Raw genomic sequence first — 26,971 nt, forward strand, 5'->3', positions numbered from 1 at the left:
GGAGACCAGGGTTCAAATCCCCACTTGGCCATGAAGCTTTGTGTGTGATCTTAGGCTAGCCACTGTGTCTCAGCATAGCCTACCTCACAAGTTTGTTCTGAGGATAAGATGGAGAAGGGGAGATCTTTAACTTCTTGGAAGAGAGATAGAAATGGAATAAGTAAACTAAATTAAGAAAAGCAGTGGTCTGGGGCCCCTGGAGGGAGTGGGCGTTTGCTTGGCCTATCTCCTCTGATGTGGCCTCTCCAAGACTTGTAATGTTCCCTTCAGCTGTTTCCACACAAGCCATTTTCTCTGGTGTTGATTTTTTAGTTCACTCCATTATTAGGAAGGATCCAAATGCCGAAGTGTGGCTGTCCAGGTTTGTCACCTACCCTGAATAGACAAATTCATGGAATGGCTACTGGCCGCAATGTCTTGTAGGAAGGTTCAGGACAGATAAAAGAAAGTCCTTCATGCAGTGCATAGTTAAACTGTGGAACTCCCTCCTACAGGAGGCAGTGGTGGCCATTAACATGGATGCCTTTAAAAGAGGATTGGACAAATTCATGGAGGATGATAAAGCTATCATCAACTACGGGGAACGATAACTATGCCTCTGCCTTGCTGGAGGCAGCAATGCTTCTGAATGCCGGTTGCTGGAAGTTGCAGGAGGGGAGAGGGCACTTGGGCTCAAATCCTGCTTGCAGGTTTCCCACAGGCTAGGTACTGTGAGAAAAGAATGCTGGACTAAATGGCCCATTGGCCTGATTTTATGTCTGTTCTTTTTTCCACTGCTGGAGGCAGTAAACGCCTCTGAAGTTGCTGGTGGGCTTCCCAGAAGAGGCATCTGTGTGGCCAGTGTGAGAAGTGGGCTGTGGGGATTAGGTGGTCCACTGCCCTGATCCAGCAGCTTAAACTCAGCACCTGGCTGGGGCAGGCTGATTGACACGGAGGAGCCTGGGTTGCAGAAGTTGGCAAAAAGAGGGACTCTCGGCAAGAGACTGACTCGAGACCTAGAGGTGCCCTTTTCTCTTTCAGATGGGTGGCTTCCTTCTCTCTCCTAGCTGCTCTACTCTCCACTCTGGCTGAGCAATGGCGTGTGAAATACCACAAGCCACATTTCCCTCTCCCAGTCTCCTGTGCCCTCTTCCCACCAGTTCAATTTGCTCTAATTATTCTTTGGAGTGGTGTTTGTAGGGTAATTAGCACTTTAAATAATCTTCCTAAGTATTTCTCTCTCTCTCTCTCTCTCTCTCTCTCTCTCTCTCTCTCTCTCTCACACACACACACACACACACACACACACACACACACACAAAAAAAAAAATCCAGGGCAGGCCACTGCTGAGTTTCCTGGGAGCAAGAAGCAGACATTCCATGGGGTTTCTCTTCCAGGCAAATGCTGCTACCTTTCCAGAGACCCAGAAGTTGAACTCTACTGGGCGGAGAGATGTTAAATTAGCAAAGTCACTGAAGCATCTTAGCCTGGAACAGATACTGGGGCGTTAACTGACTGCCATGTGGGACAGGAGCCTGTTGCGTTTTTTTTCCTTCCAGAAATTGGCTTGGGTTCGCCAGCTCTTTGTACTAACGGTGAAGTGATTTGTTTCCCAAAAATCATTTTCACAAGGGAGGTACAAGGCCAGCACTGGTGAGATGAACCATAGCTCATAATTGGGGAAGGGCCATGGCTCAAGTGTACATCATCTGCCTTGCAAGCAGAAGGTTAAATCCCTGGCATCTCCAGGCAGGGTTGGGAGAAAGGCCCCTGCGTGAAATCCTGGGGAGCTGCTGCCAGTTAGGGTAGGCTACACTGAACTAGTTGGACCAAGCTCTTTCCCCACGAAGTAACCCAAGCAGACCTGGAACAAAAAGCTTTTAAGCTCCCCATCTTGCTTGGCTTGGGGGCGGGGCAGGGGAGAGGCAGACAAGGCCTGCACAGAGCATGTGTTCTCTGAGTGCTGGGGATTCTCTCTGCCCTCTTCACCTGCTAGCTGTGGAATGGCTCTGGTCTGCACCATATTCACATACATGCAAAACCCTTGGAACAGAACCCATTCCATAAGATGCAATCACAACTGTGCCTTGAACCACAGAGAACGTCCTGGGAAGAGGAGGGACTCCTAGGTGTGTTTGTAAACATTAGCATGTGGGTTTTTACAGGCTGGATCTGAACTCTTTTATACCTGCAGAAAAACACCAGTTGGGCAACAACCCCTCCTTTTTCTTCAACAGAATGTGGGATGTTGCAGCCAGGTAGAGCTGACAAAACAGCACTTGCGTCATTAAGCAGACAAACACCAGCCTCTCTTCCTGGTTCCTTCCTCGACATGGTCTGTGCTGTTGTTATCCGTGAAACGGGCCCACTGAGGAAGAGCCACAGCTGTCCCATTCATGTAGCACAAAAGCACTTATCATAATGTATTGTTGCTGCAATATGCTTCCTGCCAAGAAATTGCTTTGGATGGGAAATGATGGTCTGAACTGCTTTCTGTTTCTCCTTCTCCTTGATGGCTAGGGGCATTTGAAGCCCAGGTGAGCCCTTTCGGCCCAAAGGGTCAGTGGAGGCAGTGCTCTCAGCTGAGCTGAAATCCCAGCACTGCTCCCAAGAACAGAACACAGGCAAGCTACAAATCTGCTCAGAATTCTAGCATTTATTCAAACATCTTTTTAAACAGCTTGATTTTTTTTTTATTGGCAGAAGGGGCCTTCTTGGCAGTCCCTCCACTCTGAGACAGTGGGTGGCAGTAACCCAGGAGAGGGCCTTCTCTGTGGTGGCCCCTAAGCTGTGGTATGCCCTACCCCACAGAGGCTTTCTGGCATCTTCATTGTATAGCTTCTAGAGAATGCTGCCTATGCAGCTCTCGACCCTGGCTTTTGACGCTTGGGGGGGGGGTACATTTTCCAGGCCCACCTTATTTCTGCAATTGTTAAGTTGTTTTAAACTGTTTTTAATATTGTGTTTTAATTCTGTAACCCACCCAGGGACCTTAGAGTAGACAATGAATGAATGAATGTATCATAAAAACAGAGATAGAAACATAAAACCAGAAACAGCGCTATAAAAACAAGTTAAACATGCAGCCTAGTTGTGCATTATTAATTTACAAATGTATAGCCCGTGTTTCTAGAAAAGGAGATGCTTTCACCAAAAAAGTAAACTGAAGTAGAGAATAAGATTGAAAATAGAATTTAAAAAGCAAAATAAAATGCAACTTAACCCCCCCCCCAACCAAGATCATTTTGAGATCGAAGCAAAGCACTGTTTTAAAAGCGGATCATGCAGGGAAGCATTGTGGTGGCACTTGGCTCACATGCCTCCAAAACTCTCCTCACACACTTCTTTCAATGCATGCGGGGGGTGGGCGTCTTAAGTCACCAGGATCCACATACATGATTCACATTTCTAGTTCTGCCACCTTGCTATTAGAATGATGTCTGCATTTCCTACATTGGACCCGGTGCTGTTTTGAATTTGAGCCTCAACTGTACTGATGTGAGGATTCAGTGGTACCCTGGACAGCTCCATGCAGCATTCAAACTAGAGACTTCCTGATAGGAGAGCTCAGATGTTGCTTCAGCGCCAGCCAGCCTCAGACTGTGCCTTATATTATAGCAGCAGCATTGTCTCAATAGCTGGCTCTGTCTTTGGTGGGAGATGCCTCTTCATTTAAAGGGGCCCAGTTAGCTTCAGTAGTCACTGACCATGACACAACAGAGGAGATGTGGGTTTTTATGGTGTGGCAGTGAGTCGTTAGCCTTCATGGACTAGCCCCCACTGACTCACAGAATGATCCTGAGGCTGCCAGTTCAAGCTTCCTGCCTAACATTATAGAGTATGCAATTTCACCCAGCATGAAGATGTGCTCAGATTGGCTCCAAATGAGGGTGCAATTTGTTTGTGGCAAAGAACATAGCTTCTGCAGGGTGGGCTGACCTGCCACTTGCTCCTTTGTGAGTGGAAGCCATTGAGATTTCTATGTCTTCTTCCCAATAGGGTCCCCCTTAGTGCCCCTCTGGATTTCCCAAGACTCTTGTGACCGAGTTGCTTAGATTTGCCATTAGGTTCTCAAAACGGGCCCTGCCATCTCGAGGCAGACTCACAGGTGTGCCACCTTCACTTCCTCTCCAGCTGCTCTGCTGACTCTTCTCCTGTCCCAGGAAAATTGGTGGGAGCCACAAGACCCCCCTGATATGGGCCAGTGACCTGTGAGGTGCAGCATTACGCACGTCTTGGGTTGGGTGGAGGAGGGGGCTGGATTTCAGAAGGCCCAGGGCTGGATGATGGCATCGAGTGGCGCCTTTAGGAGATGGCAAATCTGTGGCTCCTTGAACGCAGTGCCAGGGTGGATAAGCGGCCGGCCGGCCTGATGGAGCCAGGAGGCTCGGGGAAAACAGGCTCTGTGGAAGACGGCAGAGTTGCTGCTCTTCAGCCGAGATTGGGGTGACATTTTTGATCCTATTGCGGCAAATTATGTCACTCTTTTCAGGCAAACAAAATTGGGTCCGACACCTACCTTCAGAGCATGGACGAGAGCAGGATCTTCCTAGTGCCTGGATCATAGCAGAGGGGATAAATATAGCTCCCTTTGAGTTGCCCAATCTGGCATCTCTCTGAGAAAGGAGAGGGAAATGGTTGCGGCAATTCTGGGGCTCGCTGGAGCTGTTATTGGATGGGACACTCTCCCCGAGGCCCAACCTCCTTTGTGTGCCTAACTTTAAAACTGATGGAGGAATCCGTGCAGACCTAATTTCCAAAAGGGCCTTTTCAAAATGAATCCCAGCTCTTCTCCTTTGCTGTCCCTTTTGCTCATATCTGCGTCTCTGTGAACACCAACATGGTGCCCCCTCTCCCTCCTCCCCTCTCATGGATGCCTCCTCCTCCTCCCCCGTTGCTCAATATCTACATTTAGAGTGCAAGGTCCTTTGGGAGGAAGGACGGACTCGCATAGCTCAGGGGAAGAGCAGCTGCCTTGCATGCAGAAGTTCACAGGTTCAGTCCCTGAGGTCATCTCCATGAATGGCTGGGAGAGACTCTTGGCATGAAACCCTGGAGACAGTACTAGGCTAGATGGGACCGCCAGTGGTCTGACTTGGTAGAAGCCCTCTTCTGGTGTTCCTGTGTCCTTGGAGCAGAAAGCGTAAGAAGAGCCTGCTGCATCAGGCCAATGGCCCATCTTGTCCAGCATCCTGTTCTCACAGGGACCAACCAGATGCCCCAATGGGAAGAAGCCAGCAAGCAGGAGCTGAACACAAGAGCCCTCTTTCCTCCTGTGGTTTCCAGCAACCAGTATTCAGAAGCACTGCTGCCTCCAGCTGTGGAGGCAGAGCAGAGCCATCATGGTTAGTAGTCATCGACAGCCCTCCTCTCCCTAAAGACATTACTTCCTTTTATATGTCCAACATTCAGCTTCATTGGATGCATAAAGGAACCTATTCCTTGCTTCATAAAGTAACATGGACACAGACGGTGCACTCTGCTTTTTGTTTATTGAAACAAGAAGTTTGGCTAGAGATTTCACACTGTAAAAATGTATTTAGGGGTGTGTGGAAGGTAGCATTTCCCAAACCTTATGAATGCCCCCCCCTTCTCATTTGAATCTTGCAAATTGTAGCATTTCCTACTTGGGTTCTACTCTGCTTTAAATTGTCTGCCTTTAAGGGCGCTGGAAAAAAGCAAGGGAGAGCATAGACCAGCCTTCCCCAACTGGGTGCCCCCCAGATGTTTTGGACTACAGTGCACATCGGCCCCAGACAGTACAGCTGTATGGTGGATTGTCTTATTAAAACTACGGAACTGGGCACACAAAGGAAGTACACAGCAAAATCAGTATGAAGGAAACCTGTCTAAGGCTGCAGTCCCTAACCTGACTTTCCTGGGAGTAAGCCCCATTGAATTCAATAGGACCTACTTCTGAACAGACAGAAGTAGGATTGCACTGTTAGGTTGATATTGGTGGGAACACAGAGGCAGCTCATGAATGTGTATTAGTGTAATCGGTGGGTATTTTGGTAGCTTTGCTGTTTGAAACGGTTTCAATTGATTTACTGTATTTTTCACTGCTTTGGGTGCCTTTTGGGCCAAGGGCAATGTATAAAATTAACCAGGACATAATATAATTATTGTAGTCTTAAGAGCTGATTTGAGTAATCAAATAATCATTCTTACATGAAGTATAACTATGCATTAAATTGTAGATCATCATAATTTAAATCCAGAAAGTTACGCAGTCATGAACCTTGCTTTAAAACAACAACTCAGCAGTCCCTGGTGATCAGCAATTCAAAAAACCAAAACAAGGTATTGTCTGGTTTTTCTCAAGTCCTTAAATTACATTTTAATTCCTCCCACTTAACATTTTCATAATTGGTATTTCTGCACTGGGGCTTTATAAAGCTGTGCCAGCGTTCCTAAATGCCCTGGATTGATTTAGATTGCCCTCCGCCCCAAAAAAGTCTGTTGCAGTCAGCTTGTTTTATATACGAAAATCCTCTGCCATATATTTGCTTTCCTTCCGATCTGGGCTACAGTCAACATCTTACCTGTCATTTTGAAGTTCTTAATCTGATTCACATCACAGGGTTTCCCTCAAAGCAAAACAGTCGGTTCTGTTGGTAATTTCCATCCTGTTACATCTCTCCCATTTTCAACTGCATCCATCCTGTGCCTTTTAATTTCTCTGCAGTCCCACAAAATGAATTTTTAAAAATGGCTTTATGCTTCCAGCACAAGCCCAGGGGAAGTGGATTTGGGCTTTTTTTTGTAGCTTCTGACTGTATTGCCATGTGCTGGTGGCTAGGGATTGATTGCGGCATGGAAGTGGTATGGATTCAATGCAGTTCGCATTGAAAGGCAAGCCTACCTAACTCAAAAACTTTCTGAAACAATCCCTAAACAGCAAAACACAGCCGCCCTTTGAAATTCACACTTCTCTGAATTTTGCAGTGTGGTTCTCAAGCCCAAGGAATGTGTACAAAGTGCTTTGCACAGATTTGGAAATAAAAACGGGAAACGATTGCAAACACATCTGTTCCTCTTTGGAACCTGGATCAGGTAATTCTGAAATACCGGAATTTGCATGAGGAGAATTTTGGAAACATCCCTAATTCCAACCATGCAGCAACCATACTGTAAAACATAAAGGTAAAGGGACCCCTGACCATTAGGTCCAGTCGTGGCCGACTCTGGGCTTGCGGCGCTCATCTCGCTTTATTGGTCGAGGGAGCTGGTGTACAGCTTCCGGGTCATGTGGCCAGCATGACTAAGCAGCTTCTGGCGAACCAGAGCAGTGCATGGAAATGCCGTTTACCTTCCCGCCGGAGTGGTACCTATTTATCTACTTGCATTTTGACGTGCTTTCGAACTGCTAGGTTGGCAGGAGCAGGGATCGAGCAACGGGAGCTCACCCCGTCACGGGGATTCAAACCGCCGACTTTCTGCAAGCATTTTTGCCAATTTAGGAAACTTTAATCCTCAGGTGGAAGTAAGGCTGGAAAACAGCCTTGATTCGCTTTTTTAAAGGTGGGGGTCCCCTTGTACAGAAATGGCCTCCTTGCAAGCCGGACACAGTTATGACCCTCGTGATGTTCTGTGACCTGATTGCTGCTTGTCAGGTCAGCTCCCCCCCCCCTCCGTGGCTGGCAGGTGCCCCCCTTGCACTCCCAAGGGAGCAGTGCAACTCTGTAAGCATCCCTGGGCAGCTCCTGATCTTGCCTCTGTTTTCCTGTCAGTTCTAATTTGAGTGTTTGCAAAGAGCAAGAGTCAGGCTTCTCTGTGGAGCCCTCCGAACACGTGAGTGCCTTGATCTCAGCCAGAGAGGCCCGAGGGAGGAGTGTGAAGCTAATTAGACTCCCCACCCACCCTGTCTATGCCAGCATGGCACCCTCTTTGAGAAGGTGTGGACCTCCAGAGCCCTCCTCTTCTTTGCTAAGCTGCTGGATCTTTGTTAGGCAAAGTGTTGTTCAAACCAGAAGTGGCCCAGAGATTGAACATAGGGGCTATAGGAAGCTGCCTTCTACTGAGTCAAACCATTGGTCCATCTCACTCCGTATTGATCACACTGACTGGCAGCAGCTCTCCAAGGTTTCAGGCAAGGTTCTCTCCCAGACGTAGCTGGAGATGCCATTGGGGAATGAATCTGGGGCCTTCTACATGCCCAGCAGATGCTCTCCTCTGTGCTGCAGCTCTTCCCTGCTATGGCTATCTATGCATGGAAGATTTAAGCATTACCTGGGGAAGCCATAGGGGTTAGAGGGAGTTAAGTGTGCAGACCACAGGTGCCCAAACATTTGGTATACCACCCTAAAGCAGCAAAATCCCCAGAACTCGGCTCTATGCATCTTCCTTCTGCAACACACAGAGAGCTCTGACTCATACCTAAACACGTTAGGAGCTGCAACAAGCAAGAGCAGCCTTGTAGGAGCACAAGGTTCCTATGCAAGAAACAGGCTTGAGATCTTGAATCTTGCAAGGAAGGCTTTTTTGAGAGAAAACAGAAATGAGCTCTGGGATGGGTTTCACGCTTCTTCTTTTTTATATATATTTTCCAAAAATACAATACAATTAGTCAAACAGTTCCAATATATATTCCCTTAATGATCAACTTCCCTTCCACCCTTCCATGGTTTCCTCAAATTATCAATTGCTGCTGCGTATTATAATTATTCTATTCCATCTTTCATCCATCTTATTCTCAAAATAGCTTTTACTGCTGCACTTACTCCAAACCGCCTAGCATTTTAAACATACAATAGGATTTTAAAAAAATAATCTACGAATAGTTTCTAATCCTCCTTAAAAATTATCTCATCTTGTTCTCTAATTTTTCTGGTTAAACTTGCTAATTCGACGTATTCCATCAATTTCACCTGCTACTCCTCTTTCATAGGTATTGCATCATTTTGCCACATTTGGGTATATAATGTTCTCACTGCAGTGGTCACATGCAAAAATAAGTTCATTTGATTCTTTGGTGCTTCTGATCCAATTACCCCTAAAAGGAAGGCTTCCACTCTCTTTGGAATAGTCCTCTTGGGATGGCTGTCCTTCATGCTTCCTCTTGAGCTGAGCCAACTTGAAACTAGGGACGTGCACAGTTATCCGGATCAGAGCTGGTTTGGTAAAACTTCTTTGGTTAACATGGTGCTTAACATGGTGCATTGCAGAGGACTGGACCAGATGACACTCCTGGTCCCTTTAATCTTGACAATCCTATTATTCTCTTCCATGACTAGCTGGCCAAAAACTATTGCTAGGCAAAGGGATTATTCTGGCAAACTTGCTCTCATACCCTCTAGCCCAGGCATAGGCAAACTTGGCCCTCCAGATGTTTGGGGACTACAGTTCCCATCATCCCTGACCACTGGTCCTGTTAGCTAGGGATGATGGGAGTTGTGGTCCCAAAACATCTGGAGGGCCGAGTTTGCCTATGCCTTCTCTAGCCCCACGGTTACAGGAACCCAAGAATGGGAAGAGACTCAGGGCAACATTCAGACTTAGCCACCACCACCCATGCCAAAATCACAACAATATGGATTTGGCAGATGTGTGCACACTCCTTCCCAAGCCAGCAGTGGGAGCACCCTGGCTGCAGAGTCCACAAAAGCGTGTGCACAGCCTTGTCCTCAGAGTGGCTGAACAGAAGAATGGGGAAATGGCAACGTGGAGAGCAGGCTGGTGGCACTCGGAGACAGAGCCTGAACTTGGCCTTGGCACAGGAGTAGAAAAGCTGTGAGATGCCCCAGTCCATCCTTCCCCAAGCTGGTGCCCTCCAAAAGGATTTGGACAGCTGTACTGGCTGAGACTGATGGGAGCTGTAATCCAAAACTTCTGCAGGGCACCAGGTTGAGGGGCAGTGCCCTGGAAGGATGTTTTCCCCAAGAAGGTGGCTTCTATTCCAGGAACAGCCATGGCCACACCGAGAGAGTGGGCATGAAGGAGCATCATTTGGCTATTGGGAGAAGAGTGGACAGCCCTGTGGGCAGCCCTACAATCAGGCCCCCATTCTGATTTTTTGCAACAGAATTTTTTGGGTTAAGTTGCAAACTGCCCTTTCCATGCCTTCCTTAAAATGCATTCATTTATTTGTATGCTGCTTTTCTACACACACACACACACACACACACACACACACACACTGCTCCAAGCAGCTTACGGCAAAGAAAACAGGAATGCCAAACAGTACAAAAACACACACACACACACACACACACACACACACTGCTCCAAGCAGCTTACGGCAAAGAAAACAGGAATGCCAAACAGTACAAAAACAATTTCCCAACAATACAGCAAAACACAATAGCAAATATAATAACTTACAAAAAGCAACATTTCAGTACCATAAATATAAGATTACATTTGTAGCATCCAGGACCAAAAATAACAAGGGGGCTTTATAGTTTTACGTTGGTCCTAGAGAGACCCCTTCCATGATTAGAGAAGACGGTGAGCAACATCATCGCTGGGTTTTTTAAAAAATAGGTAAAAAAGGAAAAGGGTGGCCCTTGCTGTTGAATATGGTTGCTGTTAGATAACAAGGTAACTTACGTTTGGTATGTTCCATTTGCTACTGGGTTGTTATGAAATTGTTTTGCAGCCTTGCTTTTGAAATACTTTCCTGCTTCCTTTGCTGTAAGCCGCTATGAGCATGATATTTTTTTTGTGGGAAAGCGGCTTACAAATAAAATGATGCACATATGAGATTGCTCACAGTTCCTCTCCTGCAACAGCAGGGTAGGATTTGCAAGGGCAGGCTCCAAATATCAGAAGCACAAGCGAGGAGGCACAAAGCTGCCATTGAGCAGCGCAGGAGCCTCAGAGCACAGAGCAGAGATTGTGCCCCGTTAGCATCCTTCTGGTGGAGACGTGTTGGGATGGCTGAGCACTGTGTCTGTGAGCTGGGCAGCCTCTGCTGCGCTGGACTGTGCGTGTGTGTGTCACAAAAAGGATTGCTCTTCTCGGTGGGGGAGGCGCCAAAGGCATCGCTGTCATCTCTCCCTGGAACACTTTATCACCCAGCTAAAAACCTTGCAGTAATTGAAGGGGCTGACCTCTCCTCACTTAACGTAATGGGATTTGCAATGCATTTTAGCCCTTGTTTGGGGAGGCTGGTTATACTGGAGGCTGGAGGAGAGTCAGAAAACGGACTTTGCTATCGACAGAGAACAAAAGTTGCTTCCATTGCCATTCCTGCTTTGCAGCTCGGAGAAGTGTCTTCCTCCTCCCCTTCCGACAATCCCCAATGGGCCTGGGTTCTAATTGCTCCCATGTTATGGTTGAGGCGATTGAGAAAACCACAGAGCGTGCAGCTCTGCTAATTATTTCCATCCTGCAGGCAGTTTGGGTTGGCCCCGTCTGGGCACATTTTGAGTCCTGCGGAAAAGGTTGTTGGTGAGCTGTATTTGCTGCTGTTAAAAGCAAAGCCACAAATGTAATTGGAGTTGGAGGCCTGGGCTAGGCTAGGCTCAGCGGTTTAAGCTGCATGCTCTGCCGTCGCGGCTTTCGACAACCACCGAAGCAATATTGCAGGTGGTTATTTTGCAGCTTTGGGGCATTTGTTTTTGCTTAAATCTGTTGGCTTCTCCCAACGAACAAAGAGTCAACTGGGATGCATTTGAGGATCACCAAACTGCATTTTGTGTGAGATCAAGGCCGGTGGCCCCCTCTTGCCCCACCCTCCAAATGGGTGCCTTTTGGAGCCTAGTATTTAGCAAAGCGAAAATCTCTTATTGCACTCCGCTGCCTATGTCCTCAGATTGATGATTCCCTTGAACAGATCTAGTACCAAATGTAAGCAATTAGATTATTCCAGCGAGAGACACTGACGGCCAAGAGGCCATGGCTGCAATGGGGTTAGCATGGATTGGGCACTTCATTATATGCCTCTGGAATAGGACAAGGGTTGCTGAGTTTACCCCTGCGGGCTGCGCTAAGTGAGATGGAGTCATTTCCTTCCACCCCCAGAACTCTCCACTTGCTCTGTTCATGGAGTGAGGCTGCAGAGACTTGATGTCAGAATCCTCCATCTGGGATACTAGTTCCTGCTTTCATGTTAAAAAGGGTCTGTCTGGGGAAAGGAGGCTGAGCCCTTGCCAGTCACCCTCTTTGCCACCCGGACCAAAATAATCTTACCCTTTCTAATGGTAGAACCATCGTAGCTCAGTGGTAGATCCCCCGCTTTGCATGCAGAACGTCCCATGTTCAAATCCCAACAGCGTCTCCAGGTAGAGCTAGGAATGTCCCTTGCCCCAAACCCTGCTGTGGTGCTGCCAGTCAATGTAGACAATATTGAGCTAAATGGACTGGCGTTCTGACTTGGTATAAGGCAGATTCCTACAGAAACAGGCATGAGACCCTTTGCACTTGGCTGTAGGAAGACAGCGACATCTTAGGCAAATCACCCTAGGAGACCTGCTTCCCTGCTGCTCTTGTCTTATGGGCAGGCAGATTCCATGCTAGGAATAATTTAGGGAAAGGACTGGCAATGCCTTCATGCAAATCTATGGGGTAGCTTTGCTTGGAATACTGTGTGCTGTTCTGATCTTCCCATCCCAGCTCTGAGGGCCTTCAGGAGGCCTTCTTGGTAGTGGCACCCACCCTGTGGAACACCTTCTTGTCAGATGTCAAGGAGATAAATAACTATACAACTTTTAGAAGACATCTGAAGGCAACCCTGTATTGAGAAGTTTTAAATGTTTGATGTTTTATTATGTTTTTATATGTGCTGGAAGCCACCCATAGTGACTGGAGTAACCCAGCCAGATGGGTGGGATGTTTTTGTTGTAGTAGTAGTAGTATTTGCCTGGGTAGACAGAGAAAGGGTTGTCTGAGTACATGCAGGTTAAGGTTACCAGATGTTGTGGTTGTTGTTAAATTTTATATTGTAGGACTGGAAAGGAATGTGGGAAAGTGCCCTCTAAATGGTGTGTGTAATCCGACAAGGAAAGGAACCTGTTTACCTGTTTTCAGTTTGCAAAAAAGGTTACTTCAGTGGGGACATGACATACATTTACAGTGGTACCTCATGTTACATACCGCCCCCCCTTACGAATGCTGCAGGTTATGTGCTCCGCTAACCCAGAAGTAGATGCCCCTTGTTGCAACCCTTGCCCTGGGATGCAAGCAAAAGTCACGCTTCAGCGATGCGGCAACAGTGGGAGGCACCATTAGCGAAAGTGCGCCTCATGTTACGAGCGGTTTCCTGTTACGAATGGACCTCCGGAACGGATTAAGTACGTAACACAAGGTACCACTGTATACAATTATGCCTTGTGTGGAGAAAGTGGGGAGAGATACCTTTTTCTCTCTGTCTCATCCTTGTGAATGCCAGTGGCGCTGAGGCATTCTGGACAGGCAGAGAGGAGGACTTCTTTTCACAGCATATACTTAATTAATTGGCGGAACTGCCTGCTGCAGGACAGGCTGATGATAGAAACTCACTTTAAAAGGAAATGAGACAAATTAACACAGTGGCTGATGGGAATTATTTGGAAATGGAGGGCGTTTTGGTTGCTGAAGGCTGACACGGTTTCCAAAACCTGAAATAAGAGATTTGGAGGGAAAGGAAAGTTAAATACTCATGTTGGGGTATTCACTGAAAGATTGGGGGGGAAACGACAGAATTTTTTTCACTTCATGAAACACTCAGGATTTCCACATAAAGAGGGGTTAACAAAATTCCTTAGTGAGGCCTTTATTGAAATGAATGGAAAATGGGGGTTTATAGACCAGGGAGATTGTTTCACCATTGTGGGGATTAGCATAGGTGCTAAGATAGCAGATCACTCGGGTGTGATGAATGAGTGGATAGCATTTTCCCCCTGTAATAAACAGAATTCAGTTATTTGTAGCATCCCCCTCTCCTCCGTGATTGTAAAGGGTAGTGTCTTCTCTAAAGTACATGGAAGACAAGATTGATCTCTTTGTGATGATGAAATTTTTGCCCTTGTTTCGCTAATTTCCCCCAGAAAAAAGGATTTGTGTTTTGCACAAGTCCCATGGAAATACCAAGCTGCTTCTGGTTCTTGTGACTGTCAGTCCAAATAACCATCCCCTCGATCAGATTTTCTCAGAAGTTCATTCTGATCTGACAGTTCTCCTCATGAAGGTCAAGAGTTGGCCACATGTGTGTGTCTATTGTCTAGCAGCTGGCGCAGGATTTTCAGACTAAGTAAGACAAAAATAGCACAGACACACACACACATGTCTCCTGGGAATTAAAACTTTTCAGCTGAAAAACTCCCAACTTCCAAGTTTGATTTGCTCTCTCTCGCTCTCTCTGATGTATATTTTGCTCTAGGAGGCGTAGTTTGGTCAGAATCGAGTATACACTTTCAGAGTTAACGCTAAATACATTACTTCTGGTCTATGAGCCACCATAGCTGCTAGAGGGTTGTGAAAATTTGTGTCCCAGGCTTTTTAGACTTGCCTGCCAGATGTTAAACATATTGGCATTATTTTCAGCTCTACTACCCCACTATTTAGTTTGAGTTAAGTTCCACAGTTTCACCACTGAAATGTGTGCACCTTCCAGCCTCAGAATCTGCATGCCTAGATGCTTGGGCTCCATGCTCCTGAAAATGAAGGGTCAGAGTTGCAAGGGACCAGCACATTCTTCCCACATCTGAGGGAGTGTGGGCTGCCTTTCTGCCCTGAGTGGCTTATAAGGGAACTGTCCGGGAAATGCAGAGTGCTTTGGTCTCAGAGTTCTTGGGTTTTAGGTAGTTAATGGGGGTCTGCCAGGGAATCAAACAAGATGCTTTGAATTTGGACCAGGATAAGGCAGCTGAGAGCTGGCCCTATGTTCCCCAGTAATTTGTGTGCCGGGTGCACGGTCTCAGAGCCTTTTCAAATTAAGCGCTTTGATGCAGCCCCAGTTTTCCCCCTTTGGTTCTCGGGTTGTGGGTGACAAAAAGGGGGCGGGGGCAGCAGGTACTGGAGAGTAAGACTCAACTAGCAGCACTGCAGGGCTGTTGTGTTGCAGTTGGGTAAGGGAGGGAGTATGGGAGACTCTCCTGAGCACCCCTACCTCCATTCTTCACACTTTACATTTCAGATTATTCCAAGGAAGTGCATCATGCCGAAAGGGGTAGACCGATGGGGCTGAGCCCTTCCTTCCAGAAGCAAATGCATTTTCCATTTTAATTTTAGTAATTCCTTTGGTTGCTCCTCCCCACCTTGACCAGCAGAGAGCGCCACATACCTTTCTAATTAGGCAAAAGTGTGTTCCGATTATCCGCAAAGAAAGCATTATTTTCAAAGGGATCATCAGCAGGGTCATGGCTGGGCTTGGAAAGAGGGCTGGCTGGGAGTCGGCTGGCAAAGAGGAACCTGAGATGTGGATAAAAGAAAGCCCATCTCCATGCAGTGCATTGTTAAACTATGGAACTCCCTTCCACAGGAATCAGTGATGGCCACCAAGCTGGATGTCTTTAAAAGAGAGGATTAAATAAATTCATGGAGGAGAGGGCTATTGATGGCTGCCATCCATGATAGCTATGCGCTGCCTCTGCAATTGGAGGCAGTGATGCTTCTGAAAACCAGTTTCTGGAAACTGCAGGAGGGGAGGGTTGCTCTTGTGCTGAGATCCTGCTTGCAGATTTCCCATAAGGGCATCTGATTGGCCACTGTGAGCACAAGATGCTGTCCTAGATGGGCCACTGGCTTGATCCAGCAGGCTCTTCTTATGTTCTTGTGTTGGAGTTCAGACCTGGATGCCTCTTGCTCCACCTCAAAGGCAGAGCAAATCAGGCACAACGTTAATCTGCATCCCTGGAGCAGCAGCTGTTCTCTAGGTCATATCAAAGGGGACAGTGGCTTTCACTTGGAGCAGTTGCAGAGACCATTTAGCAATGCAATGGGAGAGTACAAGAAGATGAAACCAGGGAATGAGGAGTTTTAAGGCCAGAATGGGGAGCAGGAGAGGCAGGCAGGCAGACTAGGTCCCTTAATGCAACAGGAAATTTCAGGGAGCACACCTTGAAAGGCCTGTCGTAAAATGCTCGTGGCTGGGGGAGCATTTCTGCATATCTGTGCCTGAGAAGACTAATTTATTTCATGGCAGTTGGATGGTCTCTCATTACAGGCGCTCAGCTGATAAATGGGAAACAGGAGGCGTGTGTCACGAATATAGCTGTCGGGTTGTGTGATTTCAGGTGCAGGGAGGCTATGTGGGGCTCATTGTCAGGAGCGCCACCATGCGCCACCAAGCCACACGCTTTGGTTCCTTTGGGCCCCGGGGTGATTGCGCACACCTTGCATGAATGGATGTGTGCAATTGAATTAGCCAGGCCCTGGAGACTGTCTGCCCCACAACTCCACCTTGAATAATCCAATGCATACAGGTTCTGGAAGAGAGGAAGGCAGCAGCAGCAGCAGCAGCAGGGAAGCAGTGGCTTGGAGAAATGAGTGGGTTTCCTTCCCTGGAAATGCTGCCTCCATATCTGATTGTGTTCCTTACTCTAGATTAAAATCCTGCCTCTGCAATATTCTCTCACTGCCACCTAGCTGTGCCGTTCATTTTTTATTTTATATATTGTGTTAATATCCCACCTCTTCTCCAAGGAGCTCCAGGTGGTGCACGTGGTTCTGCCCCATTTAATTTAATCCCCACAACAACCCTGTGAGGTAGGTTAAGGTGAGAGGCGGTGAGTGGCAGAAGGTCACCCGGTGAGCCTCATGGCCAAGTGGGGATTTGAACCCTGGTTCTCCCAGGTCCTAGTAATTCAACACTTACAACTCCATCCCACACTGTTTTTTCTTTGCCTGCATCGATTGTGTCTCTGGCAAAAAGGGCACCCTGACCTTGTTTCAGGGGTGCTGAGCCTCCATCTTCAGCCATCTCCAACTCTTCTTCATCTCACAGCTTTGGGTGGGAAACTGAGTCCTGTTTCATGGCTTTGATAAGTTAAGGAGGGGATCAAGGAGGAAGGAGAAATTAATGCGAAAATTCAACATTACTTCAGCAAGATTTTTGTATGTGTCGAGTCCCTAATGGGAACAACAAAAAAAGAAAAGAAAAGAAAAACATTTAAATGAATTCTCATTTTGAAATGTTAAACCCTGCAGGCAAAGTAAGAAGCTCCTTGAGATGGCAAGCAGAGAGCTGCTGTGCACCTTTTTAGAACATTTTGCCATACAAAAAAGCACCTGTTTTAAGTCATGCAACTTCCTCTTATTAAAGACCCAGAAGGACTTTGTTCCCTCTACCAGGCGTCAGCAAACTTTTTCAGCAGGGGGCCGGTCCACTGTCCCTCAGACCTTGTGGAGGGCCAGACTATATTTTTTGGGGGGAATGAATGAATTCCTGTGCCCCACAAATAACCCAGAGATGCAGTTTAAATAAAAGCACACATTCTACCCATGTAAAAACACCAGGCAGGCCCCACAAATAACCCAGAGATGCATCTTAAATAAAAGGACACATTCTACTCATGTAGAAACACGCTGATTCCCAGACAGTCCACGGGCCGGATTTAGAAGGTGATTGGGCTGGATCTGGCACCCGGGCCTTAGTTTTCCTACCCATGCCTATGCAAACTCCCTTCCAGGCTAGACTTTAGGATTTTCAGAAGTTCAGCCCAGCAGTAGGGAGCCATGAGTTGGAACATGTTCATAAATGATCCGCCGTGAGGGGAAGCGCAGAACATCTGCTTTGCATCCAGAAGGTCACAGGTTCAGTCCCTGATGGCATCTCAAGGTAGTGCTGGGGAAAACTCCCTGTCTGAAATCCTATATAGCCCCTGCATGTATTAATAGCTGCCACCAAGGGCAGCTTTGAAAGGTGCTTAAACAAATTCATGGAGAATAAGGCTATCAATGGCTATTAGTAATAATAGCTATACAGTGGTGCCTCGCAAGACGAAAAGAATCCGTTCTGTGATTCTCTTCGTCTAGCGGTTTTTTTTTTTTTGTCTTGCGAAGCAAGCCCATTGAAGGATTAGCAGATTAGCGCTATTAGAGGCTTTTAGCAGCTTTTAGCGGCTTATCTGCTGATTGGCTCAGCTGATAAGCGGCTTAGCGGCTTAGAAAAAGGGGGGGGCGGAAGAAAAAAACAGCAGGAACTCGCAAGACATTGTCGTTTTGCGAAGCAAGCCCATAGGAGATTCGTTTTGCGAAGCACCTCCAAAATGGAAAACTCTTTCGTCTAGCGAGTTTTCCGTCTTGCGAGGCATTCGTCTTGCGGGGCACCACTGTATATTGTCTCTAGGAACATCGTAGAAAGGTTTGCATCCACCCACACCCTCCTAATAGAAGGACTCTGGATCACTGAGAAGTTTATGGGCTAAGGAGGTTGAGAAACAGACAAAGGGAAGAACTTTCTGGCATTTCGGAGTTAACTTGTGGAACTTGCTGCCTCAGGACATCACACTTGCCAATGACCTAAATGGCTTTCTTGATTGGTTGGTTGTATTTCACCACTTCCATTATAGCAGGATGAGTTTGCAAGTAAAAAGAAACCCATAAAAATATAATCAATATTTAAAATAGGGAAGAAGACAAAAATTCTGCAAAGGAACAGTTTCACTGCTGACAGTCTGACTCCTGGCCCCATTTAAGTGCCAGATCCATGCAGAAAAGGTCTACCAACAGCTATTTTCCATTAAATAAATGAATACAGCCATTTTTATTCTGCATTTAAAGGGTTTTTTATAGACGGCTTCCATAATTAAAACATCAAAGCAGCAATAAAACATTAAAGCAGCAATCAGAATGATTAAAATGTTATCAAAGGACCCTAAAAGCACATGGGGACAAATAGCGCCGGCGGAAGCAAGGCCACCATGCTCAAGGGTTGCTCTGAGGGGAGGAGCCACAGGAGAGAGCTCTGTCTGATTTCACGGTGGTAGCTGGCGTTCCTCCGTCCCTAAAGGGAGCCCAGAGCAGCCCACAAGAACAGCACAGCATAAAAATGGTTTTAAACAATGTGACAGCAGAAGAATGGGAGCCTTTTTCATTCCAGGGGCCACATTTTCATCTGGGCAACCTTCTGGGGGCCACGGGCCAGTGGCTGATGGGGACAGAGGCAAAAGGAGGTGGAGCAACAAATGTAAATTTTGCCTTTGTGCTATAGGTTGGTTTCTACACTCTCACCCATGTATCCTGCATGAAGGGCGGGGCCAGGTGTGTGTTTCTGTTATGTACTGATTTGAATAGGATCCAAAATGCAGCAGTCTGATTGGTCCTAGAACAATAGGATTCAGAATGCAGCAGTCTGATTGGTCCTAGAACAATGCAGCAGTATGATTGGTCCGCAGGAGCCACCCAATCCAGCTCCAGGTGGAAGTGAATTCACAACCTGATTGGCCTACAGGAGAATCCCGGAATTAGCCAATCACATGGGGCCCATTGTGTAAATAATGTATATAAAGCAGACATCCTGGGGGAACTTCCATTCCTCCTCACCACTGTGAGCTGAATAAAGAGCATGAAATCCACTCTCGACTCCAAGTATATTTCAGTTTCATTCATTCATTCTATTTCTATGCTGCTTTTCACTCACATGAGTCACAAAGCGGCTTACATACAATAAATAATATAGTAGAACATTACAATCGCAACATAAATTATACAAAATAATTAACAAGTCCTAAATAAACACTATTAAAACATTAAAAACCACAGCACAACCACAAGAAAAGTCATAAAGTTCACAAAGCATTACATGACTCATAATCCACAAAACAATATTAATAATCATAAACAAACTCAGAAGCAAGTCCCACAGTAGGGCTTACTCCTGAGTAAGAGCAGCAGCTCAGCCTAAAGCAGTGTTGAAACCAAGGGGTTGTGTCCAGTGTTAATCCCTTTCAGAGTAGATCCATTGAAATTAATGAACACAACTGACTCAGATGCATTCATTTCAATGGGTCTCCTCTGAGTATGACTTGAGTGGTGGGGGGGTTATTTCCTTGACTCCCCTTTCTCTCTCTTTACCCTTTCTTTGATTTGAGGGGCTGGGAAGGTCTTGGGCCGGATCCTGCCTCCTTTCCTGGCCAGCATGCTTCCCTGGTTGCATTTTCTGAGCTGTGACTGTCTGTGAGCCTCTGAAGGGGAGTGGAGATGCCGTGGTCCTGGTTTCAGGGGGAGCAGCTGCAGCAGAGGAAGGCTGCTGGTGGGATTCTGAGGATGCCTGACCTCTGCTGAAGAAGCCTTTTTTAAAAAAAGCCTATGTACTATGTGATTCCTTCATTTCCACCTCGTTTGCCTGGCGTACAATGACTTATTTCACATCAGGTGGTCGCTTCCTGGCTGGAAGTTTTCTTCTCCTCATCTATTCCCCATCCCTCCTCATTTTGATGGAACCTTCCTTTGCACATGGGGGCGCTTAACAATTCCTCTTGCAAAGCAAGAGAGTCTTTGAGGACACATGTATTTGGTTTGCTCACGACACAGGAGCTCATGATCCTGTGAGGGCTCCTGAGGACTTTCTCCTAAGAGAGAGATTTGTAGGCAGGCAGGCAGGCAGCTCCTTGGTGGGTAAAGGAGCAGGCCCCACCCCCCTTCCTCCTTCCAGCCACCCTTGGCTATGTCACAGGCAGCCATTTCTGCTGACAAGGGCTCCCCGTTTCCAGAAAGCTCCCTTTGCTCCTCTTTTAAGGTGCTGCAAGATGCTTTGTGTTTGACAGGCTCACTCGGGTGCAGGAAGTGTTTATTCTTTGCCTCATTTCCCCCCGTTTTGCCAAATGCCTTCATGCCTTATCTGGGCTTCCAGCCTTTGTCCACTGGGGGGGTTTTGTTGTGCTGTTTTATTCATTTGGTAAGAAGCTGCCTGGGGCAGGATTTGTTCTGCCCATGAAGCACATCAGCCTCTCTCCACCTGGCGCCCTCCAGATGTTTTGAACTACAACTCCCATCGGCCCCAGGCAGCCTAGGCTGATGGGACCTGTAGTCCAAAACATGTGGTGCCAGGTGGAGGAAGGCTGCCCTAATAATTACCTTCTCCCTCATGATTCCTCAAATCCAGTGTGGTGTAGTGGTTAAGAGCGGTAGTCTCGTAATCTGGTGAACCGGGTTCGCTTCCCTGCTCCTCCACATGCAGCTGCTGGGTGACCTTGGGCCAGTCACACTTCTCTGAAGTCTCTCAGCCCCACTCACCTCACAGAGTGTTTGTTGTGGGGGAGGAAGGGAAAGGAGATTGTGTGCCGCTTTGAGACTCCTTCGGGTAGTGATAAAGCGGGATATCAAATCCAAAACTCTTCTTCTTCCACAGCTATGGAACTCTTTCCCTGAGACGTGTCCTCAAAACCTGGCCCCTCTCGGCTTTGTTTCAGCCAGGTCTGTTCAGTTGTGGGCTGGGTCTTCCTCAGGCTGGTTCCCTCCAGATGCTTTGGACTACAACTCCCATCAGCCTCAGCATCGTTCAGCTCTACTGGTTGGGACTGGTGGGAGTTGTTGTCCCAAGGCACCAGACTGTTACAACATATACAGCCGTGTGCCCTTTCCACAAGACAAGGCAAGCATGTGCATTGTGGTATTTGGGGAGATGTATTTGCACAAATGAAAAGTATGAGGTTGAAATTCTTCCATACAGGAATGATCCTTGGTAAATAGCTAAGGAGGACGGAGGAGAGCCTCCCAGTCCCACCCCCTGCCCTGCACGACAGCAGCTCAATTTGTGGCTGGTGCTGTGAGGAATTGTCCACAATAAAGAATAAAAGAATTATAGAGTTAGAAAGGGGACGGAGCAATGGGAGCTCACCCTGTCACTGGGATTCAAACCGCCAACCTTCTGATTGGCAAGCCCTAGGCTCTGTGGTTTAACCCACAGCGCCACCCGTGTCCCATGGTAAAATAGCAACTGCTAAAATAATGCATTTTGAGGGTTGCTCCTGTTGCGGATGGGAAAGAGACCCCCACTCCTTCCTACATCAGAGTGGTGGGGAGCTGCGCTGTTGCTTCCTCTCCAACTCCAAGAGCCAAGATTTTAAAATTTGAAACATGTTAATTGAGGCGGGGTGGGGGGTGGGGAGAGGAGGAGGCTATGTCTGGAAGTGGAGCGAAAGAGCGGAAATCTTCCCAAAAACAGCTTTGGAAGATTACGCAGGGGAAAAATAGGGCTATGCTGATTAGAGCTTATTGTCCTCTCCAATCAGGAGCGCAAGCAAGACGCCGGGCTCCACTTATCACTGCAGCAAATGCACCTTCTTAGGAGAGTCATTATTTTATGAGGCTGTGCAGTCCGGGGAGGACAGCAAACATCCAGCCCAAGGCACTTCTCTGCTCCTGCTCCTCCATGCTGGCATTGCAAGGTGCAAGGCTGTGTAGGCAAAGGTGCAAAGCTTTGGCCATGCTTGTGAAATGTGAAACATGGGGCTTGTTTGGGAGCCATGGGAGCAAAGACGGTGTTATTTTGATTAGGAAGGCCTATCTGACGGTAAGAGCTGCTTGGCAGTGGAACAGACTATTTTAGAAGCTGGAGTACTTGCCTTCCTTGGGGGCTTTTAAATAGAGATCAATTGGACATCTCCAGGGAATCTTTAAGCTGAGATTCCTGCATTGCAAAGTGTTGGACTAGAAGACCCTTAGGGTCCCTTCCAAAATCTACAGTTTTATGGTTAACTTTTTAACTTAAGCGACCTGGTTTACTATTTTTTGCCCAGACCCAAGAGAGAGACATGCTTAGCTTTAACCTAAGCACGCATCCTTTCAGCTGGAACTCAGATTTTCTGTCTCATTCCTATTGAGACCAAATTAGCTTGACTTTAGGCAACGACCATGTGCTATCACACACATTTAGAGCACATGGCTTTTCCCAAAGAAACCTGAGAGAGAGCGCTCACAGAGCTGCAATTACCAGCACCCTCAACAAACAACAGGATGGGGGAACAGTGCCAAAGCCAACCAAATGGATTTCAACCAATATAAATGTAAAACCCTCCTTTTCGCGAGGCAAGATCAGATGCACAAATACATCTGGTGGGTGGCACCTTCCTTGATTTAAAAAAAAATGGGAAAGGACCTGGGGTTCTAGTAGACGTCAAATTGAACATGAGCCAGCTGTGTGGTACAGCTGCAACAAAGAGCTAGTGTGATTCTGGGCTACATCAACAAGAAATATACTATCCAGAAGGTCAGAAGTCATGGCCTCATTGTGTTCTACTTTGGTCAGACTTTACCTGATGTGCTGGGTCCACTTCTAGGCATTCCTCTTTAAGGATATCGGTGCCTTCGGATGTTTCCAAAGGGGAGAGCATCAGAGATGGTGAGGAGGCTGAAGGGTCAAATCCTAGGAGGAAAGGTGGCAGGAGAAGTTGGGCATTTTGAGATGAAGAGGCAAAATAGTCATCACATATAGGAGGACTCTCACAAAGGTGAAGGCAGGAAACAGAACAGCAGAGGTGAATTGCATGAAAAGGTATTTTGATTAAACATCAGGATTCCATGATTGTGAGCTGTTCTAAGAAGACTTTGTTCTGGGAAATGCCATAGCTGTGATTCCATACCCTCCAACATTTCTCCCATGAAGAAATCAAAATAATAATAAATTAATAAATAATAGCTGCCACGATAACTGGTGAGGTGAATGAGCCGTGGAATGGGTTTTGTATTACCTGAGTATTGAGTGGGTCTTGTGTTCATCAGACAATCGCTCTGTGGAATCATACAGACAACTCTGGAAAATTGATTGTCGTGACAACGCCACGGACACCAGCTCATAGGTATTCCTTTGAGTGTTTGCAGTGGTTGCAAATGGAATTATGCCAAGACACAGGCTATGCAGATGCTAAGCAGAGAGTCACCCTGTACTCTGCTGCTCTCCTCCAGGCAAAAAATGGGAGCCTTCAAAGGAGAGGCATCTGTGGACTTCAAAGCAAAAAGTGCCTAGCTTGGACCTAGATTTCTGCAATAAGAGAGTAACAGTGATTGAATACATCAACTCTAAACCATCATGTCCATAAATTTCCTAGGATATAGTTGAACTAGCATCAACTTCATGGAGTGGAGAGCTATCAATTGCTACTAACCACAATGGCTATACCCTGCCTCCACAGTTGGAGGCACCAATGCTTCAGAATGCCAGTGACTGGAAGCCACAGGAGGGGAGAGTGTGCTTGTGGTCAAATCCTGCTTGTGGGTTTCCTATTGGGGCATTTGGTTGGCCACTTTGAGAACAGGATGCTGGACTAGATGGGCCATTGGCCTGATCCCATCAGCCTCTCCTTAGGTTGTTTTGATGGGCAGGTGTTGTATTTACCGTATTTTTTGCCCTATAGGACGCACTTTTTCCCTTCCAAAAATGAAGGGGAAATGTGTGTGCGTCCTATGGGGCAAATGCAGGCTTTCGCTGAAGCCTGGAGAGCGAGAGGGGTCGGTGCGCACCGACCCCTCTCGCTCTCCAGGCTTTGCACAGTTCTCCGCAAGCCGTGGGAGCTCAGCGCCCCCCAGGCTTCGGGCTTTGCGCAGCTCTCCGCAAGCCGTGGGAGGTGAAGTCGCGCAGCTCTCCCATGGCTTGTGGAGAGCTGCTTGTTCTGGGGGCTGGGGTCGGGGGAAGCTCGGGCTTCCCCCGCCCCAGCCCCACGCCTGGGGGAAATTTTTTTTCCTTTATTTTCACCCAAAAAACTAGGTGCGCCATATGGGCACCGGTGCGCCCTATGGGCTCAAAAATACGGTATATGTCTGGTAGAGGCTCTTCGCGCAGTGGTTCAAATGTGACAGCCTCAACCTCAGAGGGACTCTGTGAAATTAACCAAGAACGAGACAGAACCTCACAGGGGCACCTGAAGTTCAATTCAGTTGTTTCTCTGCTAGCAGTCGGATTTTTCATTTTTCCTGCCGGTGTGTTGGGATTGCACTTCCTTCACTCAAGACCTGAAGCTGCATGTTCATATGTGACAGCCCTGATTTAGCTCCCCGTGACCTGTTTTGATGGAGAAGGTTTGGCCTGAAATCCCCAAATGATGATTTTTTGCAGAAAGCGAGCAGGACATCTGCAGGCCTTTCGATCTGACTCCTTGTAAGTGGAGGGAGGTTGGTTTTGCCCCACCGTTTAATTAACATGGTGAGGAAAGAAAGCGACATCCCTTTTCTAGATAATTGTTTTTAAAAATGAGGCAGCCTCTGGTTTGGAGATGTCGCTGGGGAGGCAGATTTCCACTCCTCGGCTATTAGGTTCCTGCATGTATTAATAATTCAATTTTCTGTAATAATGGGGTCGCGGCGACCTGTGCTTCCTTCCTGCAACCAAGAGAGCGAAGGATCTAAATGGGAATTTGGATTTTCTCTGAGCTGCTCCCGCTCCTTCCTCTTCTCATAACTCCTCGGATGCCAGAAGTTGCAGTGGCCTGTGGTGATGCCAATCCCCAGCGCAGCAGGGCTGCCTTATCCAGACAAATAACCCAAGTGTGGGTAATGGGACACAAATCCCAGGGGGTGGAAAGAGCGTCTCTTTCCCCAGTGCTGACGGATTCCTTATTAAAGTCCTTCATGGCAGGAACTCTGCTTTCCTGACACATCTTCCGTTGCCTGGCTTGTTCCGCAGGAGGCTGCCTGGAGGCTCCTGCGGCTTCTGCCGAGTGCAATGTTGTCTTTTAAAAAAATGCATTCTGAAGCATTCCTCTGCGCCCCGTTCATTATGAATATTTGAATGGTGCTAAGTGGCTTGTTCTGGCGGCACAAACGTGTCTCCGGCGTGTCCTTAATTGGGAGCCACGGAGGAGCAGGAAACAGATGGCCACGGCGGCAGAGGGATTGACGCACCCTGGGCTCGGGGGCAAATGAGGTCAGCGCTCCTGGGTTTCTCCTTTGTTTTGGAGGAGGTGCCTTGGTACAAGCTGGTTAGGGCTTTTTCTCCAACTCTGATGGCTTTGGGGGCAGAGAAGGAAGGAGACCTGGACTGCCTCTTCACTCACTGTGGAATGTTAAACTCTAGAACTCGCTCCCACATGAGGCCACCAACTTGGATGGCCTTAAAAGGGGATTGGAGAAATTCATGGGGGAGGAGAGGGCTATCGATGGCCACTAGCCATGATGGCTGTGCTCTGCCACCACAGTTGGAGGAAGCAATGCTTCTGAATTCCAGTTGCTGGAAACTAAGGAGGAAAGAGGGGTCTTCTGCCCGAATCCTGCTTGGGTGTTTCCCATTGGGGTATCTGGTCAGCCACTGTGAGGACAGAAGGCTGGAATAGATGGACCATGGGCCTGATCCAGCAGGGATCTTCTTAGTTTTTATGAACTGGAACACAGGAAGTTGCCTTACACCAATACAACATTTGCACCGTACATTTAAAGCACTATAACACCACTTTATTTTTTAATTATTTTTAAAATAAATTTTATTTTTCAGTTTTTCAGATTGACAGCAATAACCGTCAAATACTATTGCATACATAGTTGTAGTTGTTTAGACTTCCCTCCTCCCCTTCCTTGGTTCCCTATACAAACATTTGCAAAAACGGTATCTCTTCCGTAGCACCTTTTGTTTATCACTCTTTGTAAGTCTTCCAAAGTCACCTTTTAACCACTAGATTTTGAATTAATCCTGCTAATGTATTGAAATGTTTACAATATATTTTTTAATAATCCACATGTCTCCCCCATTCTTTAAGTTCTTTCTTCTTGAATTCTTAATCTTCCCGTACGTTTTGCCATTTCTGCATAGTCCATTAACTTTACTTGCTTTTCTGCCTTTGTTGGGACAGTGTCCTCTTTCCACCTCTGGGCAAAGAACATCCTGGCAGCTGTGGTTGTATACAAAAACAATTTTACCTGTCCTAATATCACTATGACACCACTTTAAACAGTCATGGCTTCCCCCAAAGAATTATGAGAGCTGTAGCTTGTTAAGGGTGCAGAGAGTTGCTAGGAAACCCCTATTCTTCTCCCAGAGCAGTTTAACAATCAATCCCTCTTCTCAGGGAACTCTGGGAATTGTAGCTCTGGAAGGAGAATAGGGGTCTCCTAACAATGCTAAGCACCTTTACCAAACTACAACTCCCAGAATTTTTGGGGGAGGATGGAGAAGAGTCCAAGAACAAAGTGGAGGGTTTT

General features: G+C 47.1%; 2 protein-coding genes across 4 annotated transcripts in view; one reads left to right on the forward strand and one right to left on the reverse strand.

Moving 5' to 3' along the window:
* The window catches only part of FRMD5 (FERM domain containing 5), a 127,819-nt gene that overhangs the window by 64,250 nt on the left and 36,598 nt on the right, over positions 1-26,971 (forward strand). The gene's annotated exons all lie outside the window — the stretch shown is intronic.
* The window catches only part of WDR76 (WD repeat domain 76), a 63,627-nt gene continuing 50,316 nt past the window's right edge, over positions 13,661-26,971 (reverse strand). The window contains exons 15-18 of the mRNA XM_082198515.1: positions 23,101-23,210; positions 16,719-16,879; positions 15,186-15,313; positions 13,661-13,803 (exon numbers count right to left, since the gene is read on the reverse strand). The gene's annotated coding sequence lies outside the window, so the exon portion shown is untranslated. The remainder of the gene's footprint in view (positions 13,804-15,185; positions 15,314-16,718; positions 16,880-23,100; positions 23,211-26,971) is intronic.

This window comes from Podarcis vaucheri (assembly GCF_965113315.1).
Source record: "Podarcis vaucheri genome assembly, chromosome: 14".
Lineage (NCBI taxonomy): Eukaryota > Metazoa > Chordata > Lepidosauria > Squamata > Lacertidae > Podarcis > Podarcis vaucheri.